Source organism: Cibotium barometz, chromosome 21 (genome assembly GCF_041138505.1).
Source record: "Cibotium barometz isolate CiBa-2024 chromosome 21, ASM4113850v1, whole genome shotgun sequence".
Taxonomy (NCBI): domain Eukaryota; kingdom Viridiplantae; phylum Streptophyta; class Polypodiopsida; order Cyatheales; family Cibotiaceae; genus Cibotium; species Cibotium barometz.
The window spans coordinates 29,839,273-29,858,033 of record NC_141066.1 but is presented as its reverse complement, the minus strand read 5'-3'; the positions used below and the strand labels follow the sequence as shown (position 1 = coordinate 29,858,033).

Below are 18,761 nucleotides of genomic sequence, written 5' to 3'. Positions count from 1 at the left end.
TGTCAGGCAAATAAAGCTGAACGCTTTAGACAGGCTGGATTGTTGCATCCTTTGCAAATCCCAGGTAATAAATGGGAAAGTATTTCCATGGATTTTATTACCGGATTGCCAAGAACACATCAAGGCCACGATTCTATTTGGGTTGTGGTAGATCGCTTGACAAAAATGGCTAGATTTTTACCGACCCGGAAGACTATTACAGCTACGCAATTAGCTCGACAGTTTATCGAGCAATTGTTTAGACTGTACGGGTTACCGCAGGACATAGTCAGTGATATGGACTCTAAGTTTACGAGTGATTTTTGGAAACTTGTTTTTGAGAAGTTGGAAACAACTTTGAATTTGAGTTCCTCAGATCATCCTCAATCTGATGGCCAGACTGAAAGAGTGAATTAGATTTTGGAGAATATTCTTCGAGCATATGTATCCAAAAGACAGAGTTCATGGGAGGATTATCTTCCTATGTTAGAATTTGCATATAACAGTACTAAGCATACGAGTACAGGGTTTAGTCCTTTCTTGCTTATGTACGGTTTTCAACCAAGATCACCTGTTACAGTAGGATTCTCAGGACTTCAGTATGATGCAGCACGTAATTTTTTGCAAGATATGCAGGAAATGTTACAAGTTGCGAAGGAATCTATTAGAAGTGCTCAAGACCGAGACAGGTTTTATTCTAATAGACATCGTTCACCCAGAGAGTTCTTTGAAGGAACGATGGTGCCCCTAGATACTGTGGACCATTTCGTGTTACACGACGGATTGGTTCAGTTGCATATGAATTGGATTTGCCTTCTCATGTGAAAGTTCATCCTGTATTTCATGTCAGTAGACTTAAGGAAGTACTGGGTGGAGCAGATCAGTTAGTTACTCCTCAAGAAATCATAGATGTCTAGGACTTATCACGGAATACAAGATCAAGTGGAAGGATCGTGTTGAGAAGGACGCTACATGGGAGACATTGACTTCTCTTCAGAGAGATTACCCTGGCTTTTTAGTGAGCTCAGGAGTGAGCTCTGAGAGGAAGGGGAGTATGTCATGTGCACAGTGGGTATCTACCGTGTGCTATACGCATGCAAGACTAGTTTCGAGGCTTGGGGAAGCTTGGAACTAGGCAGGCTGATTGACGAGTTGAGTTAGGAATATACTAACGGGCGGGCACCCAAGTATGGACGAGCGGGCGGCCAAGTGTGGACGCCCGATGACTGGCCAAGAGCCTATAAAAAGGGTGGCCAAGGTTAGTTATTGTATATAGAGAGTCTCGTGAGTTTGTGAGAGCTCTATGGTCTTGGAGCCTGGATCTAGTGCAGACGTGCACCTGCTTTATGCAGCCGAGGTCGACAGCAGTCTCGAGGCCCGCGAGGGCAGCTTCGTGGCGGTATGGGACGTCGCGAGGAGGAGATTGGTCGGTACGTCAACCTAGTTAGCTCAGCTCGTGGCTCGGTGGGGACAGCCAAGACTGTGGGCTCGCCCACAGCTGTCATGGTTGGGAGGTGAGTCAGGCCTGCACCCCCTTGCTTGTTTGTTGTTCGTTTGTTGCAGGATTCGAGTTTCAAACCAAGATTGATCACGAGGGGATCCGTGGGGATTTGACAACCTGGGAGAGAGAGTGCTGAAAGCTTGTAAACTCCATTCTCCACTCCGCCTTCCCAAACCACTTGGCCTATTGCTTTGTCCCGGAGAGCAACAAAATGCTCATCAAACTCCACCCGTATGCCAGTCTTGCAAACCTGATGCACTGACAACAGATGAAAACCAAGTGATGGAACACACAACACCTGGGAGGAATGCTTCCCCCCTTTGCCATCGGGAACTATCTCCATCCTGCCCTCACTGTGAACTGGGATAGTGGATGTATCCCCAGTAAGAATGTGACCAGAATACTTGCAGAGATCCTGGAAACCAGAGCGGGAAGGAGTCGTGTGCCTGGAAGCACCACTATCTAGAATCCACTCCCGAGTATCCGTTGTTGCGGAGAGTCCTCCAATCTCCTCCCTGCCTGAAGAAAATGAAACATCGGTGTCCACCACCTCCAGGTGCACAAAAGCCGGAGTCTTCATGATTGCTGTTGAGGAATCTTCACCCTTCTCGGTCTTCCGCTTGGGACACTGCCTCCAATAGTGGCCTTTCTCGCCACAATCATTACAGGTCCTCTCTGCCTTTAGTTTCTCGCGGTCAGTAAAACGGACTTCTTCTCAGAAGACTTCGCCGACGAAGCCTTCCCTTTGCCCGTGTTACGGCCTTTCAACCGTTGGCCAGTTAAGGCCTCCGAACCTCCACCGTGAGGAGGGTTCGTGAATTGTTCCTCCTGGTCCAGGACCATGGGCACAAGCTCCTCCCACGTAATGGTGCTGAGCCTGCCACTGGTAATCAAAGATGAGTAAAATGCTGAGTACTGAGAGGGCAAGTGCGACAGCAACATTATGGCCATGTCCTCTGATGATATCTCCTTCCCAGCGTGAAGAACTTCCTGCTGAAGAGCCTGCAGCTTGTTAATAGTGAAGGGTGATCGTTAGGGTAGGTAAAGGTTATGGCGGTTAAGGGTGGATCACATGGAGTGCACGCACATGGGCTAACACCTAGCACACCCAGTGGGTCGGATTCCCAATCCAACGACTCGTGCCCACAAGTATAGGGCCATGCCAGTGTCATGCACATAACATGTATCTAGTGCAAGTATAGTGCAACCATTTTATGGCAACATGCTAGGGCTGGGAACCCATCGAATACAATGCCATCCACCCATGATAATATAAAATGAAAACATAAAACATGTCTTCACAAGTATGTCAACACTCCACTAGCACAAAGTAGACGCGGGGTAGAACACTGCCCATCAAAAAGATATGTCGATGAAGCTCTAACATCTGCTACATGCTGATGTACCCTTAAAAGCATGACACCTTGAGCTCAAATCCATGAACATGGCACATCATCTCTGAAGAACTCTGCTAAATAGAATAAGAGTGTGTGCATAAGCATCAAAGTAAGCATAAATGCCGATCCTCCCGCCGGCACGCAGGGGGGAGGGGGAGGGGGAGCGGGGGAGCGGACCACCCTTGCGGCACCTCGCCACGCGGTACCATCGATGCATTTCAGCCGATCGCGACACGGTCGCCCCGCCGTCGCCCCGTGGGACGGGAGGGGGACGTGCGTACGGATGGCTAGCTCCGCCGTGGGCCCCCCGCTCCCAGGAGGAGGCAGGGGGCGGGGGCGTGGGGGTCGTGAGGACGCTCAGGCAAGCATGCCCTTGGACGAGCCGCGGGCGCAAGTTGCGTTCAAAGACTCGATGATTCGCGGAATTCTGCAATTCACACGACATATCGCATTTCGTTGCATTCTTCATCGTTGCAAGAGCCAAGATATCCGTTGCTGAGAGTCGTTGCTACATAAGTTGATCCTCCCGTAGGGAGGGGTCTCAGTGATGCCCCCACTGAGGATCAAAAGGCTCATGTTAAAGGCTTTGTTTAGCAAGTTAGAATTTACTTGTTGACTGACTCAGGACCTATGGCTGGTTTTGGATATGATGTGTTCAAAGGTGAGAAGAATGAGAATGTTGCTTAGTTTCTTAGAAGGATTGAATTGGTGGCTTTGGGCAATGGCAGAGATGATGATGCCTATAAGTTGAGGATGGTAGACTTGTTGTTAGAAGATGAAGCTAGGGAATGGTTTGAATTTGAGGCCATGGATGTTGACAGGGAAAGCTAGGACAGGTTGAAGAGAGCTTTGAAGAGGAAGTATGGGAGAACTGACAGCCCAGAAGAGTTATGGAGAGAGCTTCATAAGCCGAATCAGGGAGGGGATGAAGACATGTTTGATTTGGTTGGCAGGTTTGAGGCTGTTTGGAGAAATCTTCTGAAAGCTTTGGGTGAGAATTAGGTGCCACCTGATTTTCTAAAAAAAGACAGGTTCATTGGTGTGTTGCATGAGAGCATTAGGGTGAAAGTGGAGCTGAAAGATCCTGACAAATATGATAGGGCAGTCAGGATCACCAACTGAGCAGTGGAGAAAGAGAGTGAGGAAGGAGTAGCTGGCAAGAAAGGAGAGGAAAGCAAGCAGGTCTGAGGTGAAAGCCTTGCCCATGGTTATGCATGTACAGAGTGAAAGTTGTGTGGAAACTCCCAGGTTTGTCGAGTCATGTAGAAGGCAGGAGGGTCTGCATCAAGAGGTACAAAGGCTGACTGATCAGGTAGGGAATTTGAATATGATTGTGCTGGGGATTCTAGGAGTTGATTGGAATTAAGAGCAACCCCTGAGTCGGTTTGAAGATGTGAATATGGCTGGAGCTATTATGGAAGTGATAGAGTCTTTGAATGGATTAGATGAGGAGATAGATTTGGATCAAAGTCTATTTGAGTTAGTAACGGAGGATGCATGTGTTGATGCTCCTGGAGTCTTTGGGGTGACTATTGATGTTCATATGCGGGAAGCAGGCATAGGTTTGAAGGATTCTGACTTTGTGTTTTCAGAGAAGGAGCTAGAGGAAGATGGTGATATGAAGTAGGCATCTGAATGTATTTTAGAAGTGGCAAGGGGTTCTGTGGATATTGTGGGTGCTGAATGTGATCAAGGTGAGCTGCAAGATGCTCCTTTGTGCTTTGTTGATACTTTTGTAGATGATATTGATGCTACTTATTTTAAAGTGGATTGATGGGGATGATGCTGCAGATGCTACTAAGACCATGCATGTGTCCTATGTGAATGACCAGTCAAGCGACTGTGATGAGGTGGATGAGAGTGATTGCATAGAGGCAGCTGTGGGTCACTCAACTACTGTGAGTAGAGGGCTTGTAGTGTGATAACCTTTCTGCAGATTTTGTGTCAAATTTTTGAGGCAGAAATCAGTCTACTTCATCTAGTAAGAGGTCATAAGGTGGTCAACATAGTGTTCAGGAAGGCCCTGGGGTTGGGATATAAGGTCAGCTCTGCTAATATTGGAGGACACTCTGGAGGTTTGGAGGATAGACTTTTGAATAGGATCTAGAGGTGGATTTCGGAGGTAGAATCATACTGTTCTTTGTCAGCTGAGAGTGAATTTGGTTAGTAGATGGGGTTAGGAGAGGATTTTAGGTGGACGGTGAGAGGTGTTGGAGGTGAGGACTAACCTGAGAGAATAGTTGGAGGAGGCAACTGGACTTGATAGGGAGGTTGGGAGGGTGTTGAAGTGTCCGGAGTTGTTAGCTAGAGGGTTGAGGACAGTTGCCAGGTTGGTTGGTGCCCTTGGAGTTGGGATTCTGGTGTCCCCCATTTCTGATCCCACTATGTCTTCTTCTTGTTTGCCTACTAGTGGTGTAGTAGAGGCCATCACTCAGTCACCACACGTCTTCAGAAGTGGCCAGGTAAAGAAGGCTGGTATCCTAAGCTTTCAAACAAGTATTATGGGACATTACAGATCTTGCAGAAGATAAATGAAGTGGCTTATAGATTAGTATTACCTGATCACTGGAAAATACGTAATGTATTTCATGTTAGCTTGCGGAGGCCTTATGTGGGGCCACCTCCTATGGAACTAGTTTTGGAAGATCGACCAGAGGTGGATGAGCTTGAGGAGGTATTGCAACCTGAGCAGATAGTTTTTCATAAGGAGCGTAAGCATGTAGGTGGCAAGCTAGTACGCATGTATTTTGTGAAGTTTAAAACTATTCGGCTATGGATGCAAAATGGATGGACAAGGATTATTTTCAAGATTATCCAAAACTTCTGAAGGCCTATCTAGAAGCTTTTCGGTTGCGATCAATTGCTTAGAATTCGAGGGGAATGTCAAAAAATTACTCATTGCTTCTTATTGCTAGTATTTATGTGGCATATGGCGCCTCACATGACATACATGTATGGATTGTGGAGCCTCACATGGTGTGTTTGTATGGCATATGGATCCTGACATGACAGTACATATATGGTTCATGGAGCCTGACATGATAGTACATGCATGGCTTGTGAGGTCTGACATGGTGTACATGTGTGGCTCATGGAGCCTGACATGATATGATTTCCCGAGACTAGCTATCCTGGTAATCTTCTATATTTATGTTCTCGGAAGATTCTGGAAGGATCATGAAACCCTCAACATTTTACTTGATACAATTGAGTAGATGGGTGTTTCTTCTAGTCTAACTATACTCATGTGTATGCATGACTTTGATTTTATATTTGGATGACTTGTCTTGTTTGTCTGGACAATGCTTGAGATTACTGCATGTGTTCTCCATGAGGCCGGGGACACCTGGGCACCCTATGGACATGTATATGCACACCTGTTTGGGGGACTGACAAGTGGTCTACATATGTTTTGTAGGTGGTAAGTGTCCCTAAAAACCCAATTTATAGCTTTATGATTTCACATACTAATAATTATGGGTGCAGGTCCACACTCACTTATAGCTTTATGATTTCACATACTAATAATTATGGGTGCAGGTCCACACTCACTTATAAGTGACCGGACAACTTATAAGATATTCACACTGCAGGACTATTTTAATACATGTGGTACCCAAAAGGCGAGCACCGGACTTGTTTTGAGCCAACTAATAGTAGGTGCCTCCTTCTGGACCAAAAAAGCACACGATTGGGTTATTTTTGGCAGAGGAGCTCTATTATTGAAGGAACTCCAGTTTTGGCTCATGCGCATGCTTTCTGGGTGCATGGGAGAGCTGGTCGACCAGTTTTACGGCCATCCAGTGTGACAAAAACCAACTAGGTGTATGGGGGAATTTGGTCTACTTCTTCTGGAAGCTTCTCTGTTGGCTAGATGTTTAAAAAGTTGCTGGTCAAGGCATTGGAAAGAGAAGAAGAGTTGGCCAATTTGTGTGAAAGGGAATTCCTACTGATCGGAGACCTTCTAGCTTGTGAACTGCTACTGGTCGACTTCTCTTGTGGCTTTTGAGAGCTGGTCGACTGTTGTAAATAGCCCTTCAAGGTTGGTCGACTTGCTCTGTGAGCTAGATAGGAAGATGAAGATGCAGGGTTGTCTCGCGGGATGATGTGGGAGTGCTCTGGGTTGTCCATGGTTGTCCTACATGTGCTTTATGCCGGGAATGCTCTCTTGTGCTGAGGAGTGACACCAAATTTAGCATATGCTTTATTTTGTTTTCATATTGTACTAGAAGAAATAGGTGCTAACTAGTGGAGAATCCTTGGGCACCCGCAAAGTTGTATTTGAAGCAGACTCCTTTTTGGTAATCTAACCATAGGGGGGGGGGGTTCAGCCCATCTTCTGGCCCCTAGTGTGGTGTACTGTGCAAAACTGTTATCTTTTTTCTTATCTAGCATTCTTATGTGTTTAATTAGTTTTCATGATTGATAAGATTGCCGTGTAGCTACCCTTTCATTATATTCGCTCCTCTCGATATAAAATAATGAAATCAAAATTTTCAAAGTTAAGACCTTGTTACTATGGTTCTTTTCGGATTATTAAGAAGAATTCTCCTTTGACTTATCACCTTCATGGGGAAAAATTCATCCAACTTTTCACACATCATGGATCAAGAACTTTGTATAAGGAGATTTTACTATTCTGGAGGTTTCAAATTATCTTATTTCTCAAAGAAGATTCTTGATGTTCAACAGAAGAAACTCAATAAAAGATTATTATAGAATTCTTGGTATAATGGAAATATTTGGATGATTTAGATTTAACTCGGAAAAGTGATAAAGATCTGCAATAGTACCTAGAATTACTTCAAGAGTTCTTTAGTCAACAATAATTACTTATATAACCCTGGATCTTTTTTCAACTAGGAGGGAATGTCACGATTGTGACTTAATCTCTCTCATTATTATTAATTACTCTTAATCATTAAAAGGACACCAGTGAAGGGTCACAACTTGTCATATGGGAAATCATCGAATGACATGTCTATTTAAAGAGACACATCTATTGATCCAAGGACACATCTTTACGTCACACCCTGTCACATGGGTCATCACCAAAGGACACATCTATTCAATTAGACACATCTATTGATCAAAGGACACATCTTTTTTTTTTTTTTGGAGAAAAGATCCTTTCATTAGTTATGTAAAAAATGCCCGTAGGGCTACAAAAGATATCTCCTGCTCATAAGAGAAACAGAGCAGTGAATACATCAGGCAGTCCGGGAGACTCTCCCTAGGTGCTGCAAAATACAAGCATCAGTACAAAGGACTGAGAGGCTAAATCATACAATAGGAGGGGGGAAAAGCCAGACAGGTGGCCTGTAGTGCCAACGGGGGGATCCCGTGTGTAAGGTGTAGAAGGGGCCACGGCGCCAAGTGGTGTGAAAGGCCTGGCGCCGCAAGATCGCCTCATCCGCCGAGTCTCCCCGGATGCAGTCATACCGTCCTCGCAGGGTGTGGATCAGCTCCTGCCAAATCCCCCGTACAGTCTCTGCTGGTGGCTCCAATCTCCCCTCAAAGGCCGTGAAGCACCGGGCTCTCCAGGTGAACCAGATGGTGAGGTTGCTGAGGAGCTCCCATCGTAAATCCCTCTCCTGTGTCTAGCTGGCGGATGAGAAATCCAGTGCCGGAACCAGGCGAGGCTGGCCCCTAATGAATCTGATGGCCTGACTGCCATGCTCCATCTCATAGCCCATAGCAGGCCCTGACGAAGTCGACCAAGCAGCGGCACCCCACGTAAACATACCCTCTGGAGAGAGGGAGCCAGAATACGCAGCATCCGCAACCAAATCTGCTGTGCCTGAGGGCAATCCCAAAGGCAATGTCTCTGTGTCTCCATAGGGTGGCCGCATCGGACGCAGGCCGCCGGAAGACCGCTGTAAACAAGCCAAGTGCCAACTGCTGAGCCCCTGTGGTGGTGGGCGACCAGCCACAGTGGAAAGTCGAGATCCTGCGGGCCTGTCGACTAGCCCACCAGAGCCGAGCCCAAAAATCCTCCAGGAACTCCTGTGAGAGTCCCTGTAGCCGCCAATGCCCCGCTGCCGCTGGAGAGACCGTCCTCCTCGCCGTCAAAATATGCCACCCCAGCCGAACAGTAGATTGGAAAAAGGTAATCTCTGTGGCCTCAAGGGATGCATAAGGATCATGCCACTCGTGCTCCCCGGGGTCCCACTGTAGTCGGGCCAAGGGGCGCGCTGCATATGCCCATATGCGCCAATCTGGGAGCACATCAGTAGGGTCGGGGTCAATATGCCACTTCCGAGAAGCGGCGGCCACTACCCGTATCCTCTGAAAGGTGCACTCTGCAACCAAAGGCGACTCCACCTCCACTCTCTGAAGTCGGCCCTCATCCTGAATCTCATAGTAGAGACATCTGCCATCCTCAGTGCAAGCTCTGACAGCAATCAGGCTCTCCAACTGTGTAAAGGCTCCCAACCACCGTGGGGCCACTGACTCGAGAGGTGTGAATCACTCCTCTGTGAGTTCCTCCTGAATATCATCCCTCATAATCAACCCCCCTCTGAAGTGACTCAGCCTCTCCACCTGGATCTCCTCTGGGAGACTGCAGAAGGCCTGCCAGTCTCCAAAACTACGTGCTGGGCCTGCCGCCGCTAAAGGCCCCTAGGCTAGACGAGGCCGAGAACCCAGCATATGACCCTGCTCTGTGCGAACCGTTGGGCTCCAGATGAGCGGCTGTCTGGCCCGCTCCTAAACACAAGAAGGAGGTCGCTGAGAGAGCCCCGGTCTCAGCACCTCCCAAGCTCTCAGGATACTCAAAGCAGATCTGTCCTCCCATCCTCTACTGAGGCCTGTCCTCCTCATCTCTATGAAGATCCAGCGAATCTCTGGTGCCCAAGTGCCCCCTGCTGGGGGCGCCTGAGCCTGCAGACCGCTGCAAGAGGAGCTCTTTCCAAGGCTCAGCGCCTAGAAGTAGCCCCCGAACAATAACCTTCCCCAATAAGGCTCTACTCTGATCGACTAGATCTATAATGCCCAAACCTCCCTGAGCCAACGGAAGTGTAATAACTGCCCATGCAACCTTTGCACGGGCTGGCTGACCGTCCCGCCCAGACCACAGAAAGTTCCTGATCAACCTCTGTACCTGGCTGATGCAAGAGCTCGAGAAGATCCAGCAAGACGTAATGTACCACATGGTCGCTAACAGCACCTGATTTGCCACCACCACCCTCCCAGCCAAGGATAGTCGAGCTGTACTCCAATACAAAAGCTTCTTCCGAATGCTCAGACGAAGCGGGGCAATCTGCTGCTCAGGTGACAAATCTAGTCCAATCTGGCATCCCAAATACCGCACTGCTGTGCCTGGAGGAATCCATCTAAAACCGGGGCCCGGGCTCCATGCCGGAGTGGGAGCACTACTGATCCAAAAGGCCACTGTCTTGCGCCAATTGATCAATGCTCTCGAAGCTTTACTAAAAACCTGGAGCGACTGCTCTGCTCGAAGAAGATTGGCCTCTTGGCCATGCAAAAATAAGCCTGTGTCGTCTGCAAACTCAGCATCGAGCAGGTCCTCCCCCCAGACTGGGAGCTGGAGTCCTCTCAAACCAACCTCCTCTGCCGTCAAATACATGCTCATAGCCTCCGCAAAAAGAAGAGAAAAAGAAAAGGGGCGAGAGGACACCCCTGTGAGACGGACTGATCTGGTCAGCTCAAAACTCGGCCCCTGTCCTCCTGCAATCAACACCTGGCTGCGAGCTGTGGAATACAGAGCCACCACCCCTCTGATCCATCCTGGCTCAAAACCCAGGCAAAGCATAGTGCCCTCTAAGAAACCCCAATCAACTCTATCGTATGCCTTCTCAAAATCGAGAAGCATCACGACCAAGTCCTCGCCAAGAAATCTAGCTCGGGCCGTCGCCTCCCAGAAAGTAAAGATGTTGTCAAGGATACTGCGCTCCTTGACAAATCCTGTCTGAGTAGCATGAATCAACTCCCCCAGGAAGGGCTGGATCCTCAAACTCAAGGCCTTTGCTAAGACCTTGTAGATAGTATTGAGGATCGTAATAGGCCTCCAATGCTGAATATCATCTGATACTCCCTCCCCCTTGGGGATAAGATAGATCAAGCCCTCTGAAAAGCTCTGTGGCATCACCCCAGTGTCCAAAACATACTGAAAGCCCCTGCGGAGGCCTGGCCCCAAAAGGTCCCAATAGCACATAAAAAAGGCCGGCGTCAGTCCGTCCTCCCCTGGGCAACTATGTCGCGGCAGGACCCTCAAGGCCTCGGCAAGCTCAATCTCTGACAGAGGCACTCCTAGAACTGTACGCATACGGTCTGTGACCCTCCTCTGCACATGGGCCCACACAGTCTGTCTGCAAGCATCTCGATCCTCAGTGGCTGGCTCCGCTGAAAGCAGGTCTCTATAGAATGCAGTGGCAATGGCTCTGATCTCCCCGAGCTCAGTAGCTACCGATCCATCCGGTCTACCAAGTTGACGGACTCCTGCTCGCGCATGGCGGGGTCCAGTGATCTCAAAAAACTCTCCAGTCACTCTATCACCAAGCTGCGTCCACTGAGAGGCCTGACGACGATAGTAAAACTCATGTCTCTGCTCCTCTGCCTCTCTAACCTCCTGGTGTGCCTGGCTCACCACCCACTCACATGCAGGTTGCTGCTCCTGAAGGCGCTGTAGCGAAGCAAGGCTGCGTCTCAGCTGATGCTCCCGCTCGCGAATCTCTCCCAGCCGTGTCAAAGCTGTAGCGTGCAGAAAAGAGCTAATCTCGATGAGTCCCTGGGCACACTGGCCCGCTGCATCCTGGTCAGAACACTGACTATCCTGCCAGATCCTCTCAATGTCCTCAACGAGACTGGGATCTGTAAGTACCCTCTCTGGGATCCTCAACTGCAAGCTAGGCTCCTGTGTCCTCTCCTCCAATGTCAAGATAACTGGCGCATGATCTGAAAATGAGGTGCCAGCAAGAATGCCGACGGAGCCCCCTCGCTCCCCTAACCAGTCGCCCACATAGAAGCGATCAATCCGTGATAGATTAGTCCCTCCTTGTGCCGCCGGCGATCCGACCGAGAGAAACTAAAACTGTCTTGAGACCGGGAGAAAGTCCCATGCTGCCATGCATCAGTGATCCTTAGTGACATGCAAAACCGGTCCCAAGCTGCAAGCTCCGTGCCGTGCACTGTAACATGACTGCCTCCCACCCTATCGGCTGGGTCCTCAAGCATGTTGAAGTCTCCCCCGACACACCAATGTGCGGCCTCTGGCAATGCATCCGTAACCTAGGTCCAGAACTCTGCTCTGGCACTAGCATGATTGGGTGCATAGACGTTGAGCACGCCCAATAGCTCATCATGCATTCTCAGAATGACATACTGTGCTCTACCAGGCACAATGATCCCTCGATCCACAATGGCCTGCCGCCATACATCTGCAATGACCATGCATACTCCTCCCTGTCCACCCAAAGGACCAAACCCTGCAGACCAAAAAGTGTCCCATCTACCAGGCATCACCGAACCATATCTCCGGATCCTCCTCTCACCCAAGTGGTGCTCCTGCATCATCAAAATATCAATGCTGCCACCAACCAGGCATCTCTGAAGCTCTTGCCTCAAGCAACCACGATAGCGTATAAAATGTGCTCCGCCAAGGCCCTGTACATTCCATGAGATGATCCTCATGGATGCCCTGCTGAGGTGGATGCTGTCTCAGCCGTACGGCGGGTCTTCGCAAGCGGCTTGGATGGAGAGTAGTCCCCATCCGAGCGGCTGCGAATCTGCCCACCCGGTGTACTGCAAGAATCACGGATCAGGCGCCAGTGGCTGTGGCCCATGGCGACTGCCTCCCGCTCTGACAGAGCAACCTCGTGTATACACACATATCCAGGGTCGCGTGCTAAGTCTGCCACTATGCGAACGACCAAATGACGAATCCCTGAGGTATCCACACTCCCGAGATCCAAGAAAAAATGAGCCAACTCCCATAGTCGGCCTATCACATCTGTCACCTCTAGATCGCTCATATGATGAGAAAACTCAACTGCCTGAGTCTTCAAAGTGCTGAGAGCGAGCTCTAGAGTCCACTTCCGGTCGCAAGGGCCACATAGAGGGAACGAGAAGGCCACCGCTGAATCTAGTGCCTCCTCCCCGCGGGCCAGAGGTATCACTACATGAACTCGGATGGGTGCTGGCTCATGGGGGCCCTCTGCTCCAAAAAGCCGTGTGAAGGCATAATCAAAAGCCTCCGAGCGCTGTCTAATGCCGAGGCGACTCAGCCGACTGCGGATAGATGAAATCCGTGAAGCCCGAATCGGCATGGTAGGTCTCCTCTGTGATGCTCGAGCGAGGTCGGTACTCAGCGCCCTCGGGATTGCAGGTGAACGCTAGGGGACTGCGAGGGCCTCCCGGGAAGGTGAGGCAGGCGGAGGGGGAGAGGGGGGGCGAGGGGGGTGGAGAGGGAGCTGCTGCCGAAACCGGAGTGGGGATGGGAGGAGGCGATGGTGGAAGCGAGGCGGAGGGAGGGGGCGGGGGTGGGGGGGTGAAGGAGGGGGTGCTGGCATCTCCTGGTCCTCAATCGTCGCCCGTGGGGGTCTCCTCCTGGAGGGGAGAAAAACTGTTCCTCACGGGAACCCAGTGAGGCTGAGACTGTGGCTGCTGCTGTCTGCAGCGGTCTCTGGGCGTGCTGCTGTGGCTGTCTCCCTCGACGGTGCCCCTGTCGAGGCTGCCACTCCGAGGTCTCTATGGCCTGAGCAGGTGTCCCGGAGGCAGTCTGCCGAGCCGCATCTGTGGGTGGGCCATCAGTGTCCTGCTGCTGTGGTGAGGGTCGAGGTCTCCTGCGAGGGTAGGCCTTGGCCAGATGGCCGACCTGCCTGCAAATGAAGCACTGATTCGGGAGCCCCGAGAACTCCATTCTCTGATCTATCCATCCCCCCCTATCCTAGGTAGCTGAATGACCTTAGGAAGGGAGGAGATGTCAGACACCAACACTCTGACCGAAAGTAGCCCAGCTGCTCTGGCCACCACTGAAGCTGCTGAGGGGCCAGTCTCTAGTACCGAGCCCACCAATGCTCCTAGCCTAGAGAGGAGCGGAAGATACTCCCGACGGAGTCCAGGGAAGCAAACTGTAACATGGAAAAGGCGCTCTCCCTGCTCCGCCATCGCTGCTGGGTCAAATCCATGCTGCCAAGGTCTGAAGAAAGCCCGAGCACCCTTGATGTCAAGGGGACTCATGGCAAGGACCTTGGCAACGCTCTGGGCGGCCTCGAACTCGATCTGGTAATGTCCACGGCCTAGTAGCTGTACGTCCAGGATCTTGCCCACATCTGCAAGAAGGCGGGCCTGAAGAAGATCCCGGATCTCCCCTCTGCTGCTGGGGTGAGTGCCGACTATACGGCAGATGGTGGAATGAGCCTGGAGGCGTTCCACCTCTGCGGTGAGGCTCGCTTCCTCTTCTGGCGAAAGAGAAAGCCTGATGGGGGTGTCCTCAGGAGCAGGCGAGGGGGCTGCGGATGAGTCCCTCTGAGGCGGGGTGGGAGGAGCCTCCATCAGAGTCTAAAGCTGCGAGCGACGAAGGCGGAGATCCTGCTAGAAATGAGCTGCACACAGAGAGGCGGAAGACGGAGAAAAAAAAGAAAACCAAACCCCCTAGGGGCGGAAGCAAGAAAAAGGAGGGGGGGGGGGAAGACGAAGGAGAAACCCAAGGGGGGGGAGCGGGAGCTACGCGCAAGAGGGAGGGGAGGAGAGCGAGCTGGCGGAGGGGGGGGACGGGACGCTGCAGAGGGGAGGAAGGTGCGAAGGAAGGGGGGGGCGCGAAGGTGAGGAAGGCGGCGGGCAGAGCAGCTGGGGAGGGGGCACAGCAGTGAAGGTAGGCGGGGGGGGCTAATGGAGGCGGCGGGCAATGCAGCGAGGGAGGGGGCGCAGCAGCGAAGGCAGGCGGGGGGGGAAAGGGAAGGCGCGAGGAGCGAGGGGAGGCGAGGGGGCGAGCAGGCAGGGAGGCGAGGGGGCGAGCAGGCAGGGAGGCGAAGGGCGCAGATGTGCAGGCAACGCGAGCAGGGAGGGGGCGGGAGCTTCAGCGAGCACCGTGAGTCGCTTTCGGAAGTATCCTCCAAAGGACACATCTTTATGTCGAAAGGACACAACTATTCATTCAAAAGTCACACCCTTTCATCAAGGATGTGCCTCTTCATTTGTACCTCTTCAGGTGCTATTTAACAAGGCCTCATGTCCCAATGCAATAACACATAGCTTTCTGTTCTAAGCATCTTACTTTCAGTGTTATATCTTTAATCATGTCTTATAAATCACTAATAGGCTCAGAAGTCCTCACACCCAATGTGTAGATCCGAGCCATGCACAAGTATTGACTTGTTCATGCATCCATAGGTTTAATGCATAGTAGGATGTAGCCAGATCTCTTGCAAAACTGCTTATTTCCTTGTATATATTCATTTATAAAAAAATATAGTAGATTATTTCATTATGCCTTGTTGTTTGTGTATTTTCAATTAAGTAATTAAGTCATGTGATTAGTGAGATTTAGTAGCTTAATCAAAATTTTGATGAAGAATACAAAGCTCGATATAGGCAGGATGAGGAATAACACGACGCTACTTACCTGAAGGCATGGGGGGGACTTGTTGGCAGCTTTTTAATGGTTGAAACTAAGTAGAGGAGGGAGCTATCACAATCAAAATCTATAATCTCTCCTCATATAGGGTTTGACCCTCGTTTGACCTAATTACAAGCTCCAAATTTGAAATCCTCAATTCAAATGCTACTAATCTTAATTATGAGATATTTCCTAAAAATCTCTATTTTTTTATAAAGATTCATCATGAATTATGCTATTTTGAGTTCAACTGTGGAGCCCCTTGATCAAGATTTGTGTGCGCACTCTTCAATGCACGATGGCCATGGATGCCACCTGACAAGGGTCTCTAAGACCTCGTGGTCTATAGTACCCCTCCCCCCCTCCCCTTTTTCAAGGCTTTAACATCTAATTATGAATGACATGTTAATATGGTATGCAAGGCATTTACTCCTAGCCGCTACAAGTCATGTAATATGGTGTACTCAAGAGTAAATACTAACTCCATCTCTCTGTTCTTTTTTGTAAGTGTTAGTTTTTGCTTAAGTTTTCAATCGTCATATCTCCATCTCTTTGTTCTCTGTAAGTGTCCTAACAACTTCTCAATATCCTAGCAGTTGCTCAAATAAAGCCTTGTATGAATTAAAACATATGGCCAAGCAGTTAGCGAGATTTGTGTCTTTGTTGGGAGGGGAGGAGAGCTTGGTTGGTACGTGACCCAACGACTTATTAAAGGGTAACCCATAGTTTGTCACAAAGGATGAGGCACAATTTTTCTTTGCTGTAAACTTGATTTTTTTTTTGGCTAATTTGAATCCATAGGATTATTCTTCACATTTAAGAAATAATAATAAAAATTTGTGAAAGAAAATTAAAGAAACTCTACCGTGATTTTTTAAGGTGTGCAGGGCCATTAATACAATACATTACTCTCAACCGTCGGGTAGTACTTTGGAAGTATTTTGACATCGCTAATTTATCATGATCTCCTGAAAGCCTTCATGTTTGAAAGGGGCTAAAAGCTTTTTTGTTGCTCTAGAAAATCTTGTGTCATTGCTACAATCTAGTTGATGTCTTTTTAACCTTGTCGTTAATGTTGATGCATCTCTAATTTGCATTTGAACCATTTAATTTTGTTTTTAAAGTGAGAGCCTAAGCTGCGGCTTCAAGAATGTATGGAGCTTTTGAAATGTCGTGTGCATGGGTACACTAGTCATAATGCGTCTTTTACTATATAAGTTGCCCATAATAATTGAGTGTAGGACCTTCTTCACAATCATTTCACTTCTCTATTGGTGAAACTTGTAGTCAATCACATGTTTGGAGGTTGATTTTGGGTTGATGTTTTTGTCTTAAAAGTGTATTGGACCTTTTTCAGTACTTATATATAAATATATACTATTGATAAAAAAAAGAAAAAATTATTCTACTCAATAAATGCTACAAATAAACTCTCATGTACACTTTTGACTAATTCCCACTCTAAATGACTCAAAAGTAGCTCACAAAATGGACAAAATCAAGATAGCGCACAAACTTTTTGTAAAAACTTATTCTGACAGTATCCCAAAATGTTTCCCTCAACCTCTACTTCCATTCTAGACACAAAATAAAAATACAAGTCTTCATTCAAAACAAAAAAAAAACATAAAAAGTGGAGCCTTGCACCCATCATCCCTTCTTTGAGATCTAATTACTTCTATGCTAGTGGGCCATCTTATGCTTTTGTGAAGACCTTTGACTGGTTGTCCTTGACATATTAATCCATGCAAAGATCTCACCTTTGTGCAAAATGTGGTTGTTGGTATCACCACCTTGCCATAAATAATCTCAAAAGTAACTTTTAATAGCCCAGAAGAATGTAGCATGTTATTGTATGAAAACTCCACTAATGGTAAGTAAAACTTCCACAAGGTCTCGTGATTAGGTTTCCATAATGTTTTTTGATCAAACACATAGCAACCATTTTATGTTGTTGTTGATACCTCTGAGTGATTGTCCATACCTTATAAAAAGGGCATCTTGCAAGTCCTTGACATATCCATGTAAATATCTCACCTTTGTGAAAAACATGGGTGGTATCATCACCTTGCTATACATAATCTTAAATAGTACTTTTACTAGGGGATGAATTCATCATGTTATTGTATGAAAAATCCAATAATAGTAAATACTTTTTCCATAAGATTTTGTGATTGGTTTTCCACAAGGTTTTGTGATCAGACACATAGCAGCCCTCTTAAGCTTTTGTTGAGACCTTTAAGTGGTTGTTCACACCTTACAAAAGGCATCTTGCAAGTCCTTGACTTATTAATCGATGTAAAGATCTTACCTTTGTGCAAAATATGGTTGGTATCACCACCTTGCCATAAATAATCTCGATAGGTGCTTATGTTATTATATGAATTGTAAATACTTTTTCCATAAGGTTTTGTTATTATACACATGGCATCTAGGCAAGTCCAAAATGCCTGAATTTGTTGCTTTATTTTGCACATACATGAATGGGTGATAAGATGAAGAAAAATCTAGCTTTGTGTCCATATTGTAAAACAAAGCTCTGCAAAACAAAAACATAGGACTTCTTAAGATCTTGACCACCCACAATTGGCAATCCCCTACTAATTAAAAACCTGGGAAAAAACCTGGGAAAGAAAGATATTAACCGTATGATTTGGCTTTATGGTCTTCTTGTGACCAATAGAAAATGAGCATGTTCACCAAAGCTATCCATATTAATGATACTCCTTAAGAAACTCCTTAAAAATCTCATTCACTTATGACATGATCTCTTCCTATTATTTCAGCCAACTTGATACGTTATTGCTTAGGTGGTGGGCTATGAGGAATTAATCTATGGTACGATCCTCAGGCCACTCGTAGCATGCTAACAAGCAAACTACCAACAAAACAATTACTTTATTCATAAAGAAATTCTAGACTCTTAGCATCGAGTGTATCTACATGCATATTATCATGTTCAAGTACATATATTGCAAAGATCAAGCAATGAGAAACCTTCATTGATTTATTAATTTTAATGTAAGATACAATAGGCATGTTGTCCCTACCATGGCCTAGTGCCTCCATCAATAACACAAATGACCAAATCTATCCATAATGATACTCCTCAAGAAGAACATCCACTTATAACATGATCTCTTTTTCTTAGCTCAGCTACCTTGATAAGTTTTATCTTAGGTTGTGGTCTATGAAGAGGGATTAATTCTATGGCATGATCCTTGGGTCTCTGGTGACATGCTAGTAGGAAAACTACCCACAAAATAATTAGCTTATTCATAAAGAAATTTCAACCTATTAGCATCAA

General features: G+C 47.7%; 1 non-coding gene across 1 annotated transcript; it reads right to left on the bottom strand.

The window, feature by feature from the left end:
- Positions 1 to 3,228: 3,228 nt before the first annotated feature.
- Positions 3,229 to 3,381, bottom strand: LOC147627043 (5.8S ribosomal RNA). The gene has a single exon (XR_015268554.1). It is a non-coding gene; the product is annotated as a 5.8S ribosomal RNA (ribosomal RNA).
- Positions 3,382 to 18,761: the final 15,380 nt, after the last annotated feature.